We start from the raw sequence: 5,281 nt of genomic DNA, 5'->3' as shown, positions 1-5,281 counted from the left end.
TGGAGGAATTGTTTAAATTCTTTTTCCTAATTTCCTTTCTCTTCAGAATAGATTCAACAAGTAATTTGTAGTAATGACTGTGTTGACTTCAATTTTGGAGTGTTGTAGCTATGTTGAAGATTAACTATTTGGTCTTATTGAAGCCAACACAGAACTTGCTGCTGTGTTTTTTCTTCAATGATAAATAAAATACTTACAGAATTTGTTTTAGTGTTGATTTGTAATTACAAAGAGTTTTATTTATTATGGTGAGTTTGCATATCCAGTTGAGTGTGGTTTTGAGTTTTTTGGTTACCATTAAATGTCTCAGTGTGTAGGATCAAAGAAAATAACCCAAATATAACAGAAAGCAAATATAGCTACGATGTTTCCTTCCTTAATTAAGGATCCCCTTAGTTTTCTTGTAATGCTGTCTTATCGGTGAGCTTATATATGGGGGGGCGGTGAGTGGTTTACTATTTCGGATATTCCCCTCAAATTAGAAAACTCATGGTTTCAGAGAATGTTAGTTGCAAATTGATAGTGATCGTGGCTACAGACATGTAAATGATACCCGGTATTGAGTGGTGGGGAGAATTCCTGTTGGTACAGCTCTAAGGCCAGAAGAGGGGAGTATTGATGCTTCTTTACTTAATCACATGCAGCCTTTTTGGTTTGATGTTACAAGGAATGGAAGCCACTGTTTTCAACATTTAATCTTGCTTTTTTTTTCCTTAAGAATTTTTTAAATGTTTATTTTGAAAGAGCAGAGGAAGGGCAGAGAAAGGGAGAGAATCTCAAGCAGGCTCTAGACTGAACCACCCAGGCATCCCAGCATTTAATTTTCTTAACATTTAGTATTTTAAAAAGTGGAAATCTTAAAAGTATTTGGGGAGAAGTCCTTTTTTTTTTTTTTAACCAGTAAAGGAACTTGGGGCAGTAACCTGAGTCTCCAGACACTGGAGCAGGATTGTACCTATGATGTCACTGATTGGCCCCAGGGAACAGTTTACTAGCTGATTAGTTTAGATGAGCGATAGTTGCATGTGTGATGATTAGGTTTCCAGGCTAGTCTGCAAGCTGTCAGGACCCCTTTTCCAAACACACTGTGTCCCCCAGGTTCTTTACCCTGAGAGTTGGGAGTCAGAGCACAGGACAGGGTCCGAAAAGTCAGCTGCTGCTTTGTGGTCCTGCTCTTTCAGTTTCTACTCTGAAGGCCTCCCCATCCCAGTGTTCACAGGTGTAAAAGGAAAGCCAAACATATGTGTAGAATGTCTTCCACATTCCCAGTGGCATCTGCTTTTTTTTTTTTTTTTAAGCTTGCTTATTTTGAGAGAGAGAGTGAGTGTATTTAAGGGGATGTGGCATTGAAGGGAGAGAGAATCCCAAGAAGGGCGACCTAGGGCTCGAACCCACGAACCATGAGGGATGATCAAGAGTCGGGAAGCTTAACTGACTGAGCCACCCAGTCCGCACTTTTTAAATCCGAATACCACTGCTGTTGATACAGGTGAACCTGAGCGTGGAGACATGGCCAGAAAGGACTACGTCCCCCTAGTTGTCTGTTGGCTGCTTCCAGGATGAAGTTGGCAGCTATGTATTGGGATGCTTTCATGTTTTACCTGTGTTTTGTTTTTAACCAAAGACGTTTTGACTTTAGATTCATTTATAATTTTACGAGTCTAACGGACATATATACTGGACACTGGAAGAATGACGGAATGTTCTTGTGCCTAAGCACAGACTAGAAGGTTGGGACCAACACCAAAACTTTTCCTGCCCTTTCCCTTGAGGCACATATATTTGCTGTACATTTTAAAGTACTTAATTTTGGCCTGCTTACAACCTATGCCAAGAGTTGTAGTCAAAGTTATTTCTGCAGCTTCCAAAAAGTACTGCATAGGAAAACTAAAATCCAAAGAAATTAAAAGCCAGTAGAGAAGTTTCCACAGCAAAGGACAAGAAAGCAAGGCAGTCTAGTCTGCCTGCACAGCTAGTAAAGCTGAGATTCCATACATTGTTTTCATTTTTAGCCAAACATACAGACCTATTCTTACAAAAACAAGATCACTTTGTCACACCAATTTTAGGTTTTTGTTTTTAACTGTAAAATTGGATTTCTTTGACCCTAAATATTTTTTTTCTTAAGGTTAAGCATCTGACTCTTGGTTTTGGCTCTGGTCATCTCATGGTTTGTGCGTTTATGCCCCAAGTCAGGCTCTGCACTGACAGTGTGAAGCGTGCTGGGGATTCTCTGTCCCTCCCTCCCCTGCTTATGTGTGCTGTCAAATAAACTTAAGAAAAATTTTCAAATTTTAAGTAACGTCTATCGCCAATATGGGGCTCAAACACAAGTCCAAGATCAAGAGTCACCTGTTCTGTCGCCACTGAACCAGCCAGGTGCCCCCATACCCTAAATTAAATTTTGCAGGCATTTAAAGTTTTAGACTGAGAGGTCTCTTAAGTTTGCTCTTAAGTGCATTAGAGTGTAGTCAGTGTACTTTCCCTGAAAGATCTCTAGAAAATCTAACTGTAGTAATATTTCCTGTTCACGCTTTAACTGGCAGCATTTTATTGTTAGCTGGGAAACAGGAAAACTAGAGGGGGGCTAATAACAGGTACATTTTAAATGGATGAACATGATGGTCGCCAGCCTAGGATCTTTCGGATACCTTTCCTGGTACTGCTCACTTCAAGACTTCAGTAAACTCCTTGTTGCGCATGTTCACAGTTGGGGTCAAACAGCGACCGCGTCAATATTAAGTTCATATTAGGCCCACCTCATCCTGAGGGAGTCTCAGTATTGAACATGTCAAAGCCACATGCTTGAGACCTAGAAACAACATCTATAACAATTTGGCTCTTTGAAAATATAAAGCAGTTGCCTGCCTAGTCCTTCTGGGCTGGAGAATATGTATGTAGTGGTCTTTGAAAAGGTAGAACAGCAGGAAGAGAGGTTAAAAGGAATTCCTGCTGACCTGACAACTCCCCAGAACCAAGACTAAACTGGCATATTTATTTAAAAAAATGTTTATAAGTGTTTATTTTTGAGAGAGAGAGAGAGAGTGTGTGTGTGTGAGCAGGGGAGGGTCAGAGAGGAGGAGACGCAGACTCCGAAGATAGGCTCCAGGCTCTGAGCTGTCAGCAGAGCCTGATGCAGGGCCCGAACCCACAAACTGTGAGATCATGACCTGAGCCGAAGCTGGACGCTTAACCGACTGAGCCACCCAGGTGCCCCTAAACTGGCATATTTTCTTGCACAACAAAAGAGAGTAAGTCATTACATGGTTTTTTTGAAGCTACTGGAGTTTAAGACTAGTCCTATCTTGAGTTCTGTGCTCTGGGGCTAGACTAGCAGGAACGGCTGTGTACTCTGGGCCAGTGCACTGCTGGCCAGCACCTCTCCCCTTGTTCTGATGCCCTTCCTTTGACCAAAAAAAGGCTCCTAGCCTTCCAGTGTCATTTACCGTAGTCTCTATTCTACCTTCAAGGAGTGTTCAAGCCAGTTTGTTGTAGAGGAAGTTAGCTGTTTGATATAAAAGCAGTGTGATATCGAGTAAAGTAGCTCAACTCTTCTACTTGAATCTGTATTCCTGGTATTTCCAGACAGTGATGTATTTCATACGTTCATAGGTGTTCCTCCTAACTCACGTCTGTGTTTGCCTCTGTATTTGTCCTGATGGTAGCTGCATGCCGTAGTGACATCCCGCAAAGTAGGGGTTAAGAATGTTTGTCTAAGGAGTGGGTCTAATCTCCTTTATGGATAAATGGTGGGATTCCAGAGACAGACTAGGGTCTTTGGGGAAAAAGGAGCATGGGGGCGGCTATGTTCCTGGTCTTCCACCCCTGCTCCACAAGGAATTCCTTTAGTGCTCATTATGGTGTGAAAACTGCCTGTGCCTCGAGCCAGACAGCCCATGGTGGAACCTTCTTGAACACTGGTTATTACATTAACCTTCTGCATGTTCCATTTAGTTTGAGAGGCAACAGCTGGAATGGGCTTTCCACCCTTAGGAACCTGGAAACTAGGAACCTGGAAACGGAGCAGGGTGAATTAGATACTGCTCCCTTTTTATCTTAATGTTACAAATGTTTTTCAACAGTTGGAGATGGGGAGTTGGGTGCATGGACAAAAGGCCAAGTAACAAAATTATAGGCAAGATTAGTGAATTCATACACTGTTACTGTATAAATACACAAGTCAGGTTTTTTAAACAGCACCAATTTCCAAGTGTATACACAATAGAGGATTATAACTTGGCACAATTTTTCAAGGTGGAAAGACTAGTTGCTAGTTCAGTAATAAAAAGATCTGGTACATAAAAGGATAAGGAGCTGTATTCTACCTGCTACAGACTGTACATTGTTTACACCTCCAGCCAAGACGGAAACAAGCCACAAGGAGGGGATACCCACACAAATCAACACTGGGAAGTTTGCTAAACCTTCACTTCTCAAAACGTGGTGCTGCCAGGGGCTTGCTTCACCTGGAATTAGAACTGATTTAAGGACAACTAAGAAATTGTTTCAAACAATAAAATAGTCATTTTGCCGACATTCCATAAAATCGCCAGTTTTAAGTTCAGTTGGGAGGCTTTTAAAAAAATATTCTAGGCCTAGTAAAGTGCCTCCATAAAATTAAACATCCGAGATTAGACGGAGACACTTCATACTGATGCGCATCTAAAATAGATCGACGTATACCGTAAACAAACAGCGCCACTAAGTTGCCATTATTTCAGGTAGTGGAATACACACCCAGCCGTCACCGTCTGGATGTGCACAAACTGGAAACTATATAGAGAGAACAAAACAAGATTTCAGCGTCTAGTCTCAACCGCTCTTCGACAGGAAAGGACTCCGTTCGGCCAGCTTGCTTGGAAAAAACCAACACTTCCCAAGTTGGGCCAACAGCTGAGCTCCACGCCTCTTCCACAGCGGCGGAAAGACGGTGCGCAGATCGAAAACATGAGCGAGCCGGCAGGCGGTGACCCTGGTGGCGTCAGGTGGCAGCGGACCGGAGCCTGGGCGCTCAGCGCAGCTTCTTCCCCGGCTGGCAGTCCCTGGCGCTGCGCGGCGGCGGGCGGGCGGCGGGCGGCGGCGGCACTTTGGAGAGCGGGCAGTACTTGATGGTGTGCGCGTTGTCGCCGCTGGCGCCGCACAGGGGACACGTGTAGCGGCGCAGCACCGGGCACAGCACTCGCCCGTCGGGTCCCTTCAGGATGTGGGTGGTGTAGAGCGCCACCGCCTCCTTGTTGTTCCGGCAGAACACGCACACCTGCAGCTCGGGCTTGAGCAGTCG

This window comes from Suricata suricatta, chromosome 2 (assembly GCF_006229205.1).
Source record: "Suricata suricatta isolate VVHF042 chromosome 2, meerkat_22Aug2017_6uvM2_HiC, whole genome shotgun sequence".
NCBI lineage: Eukaryota > Metazoa > Chordata > Mammalia > Carnivora > Herpestidae > Suricata > Suricata suricatta.
Note: the sequence above shows the minus strand (reverse complement) of the source record.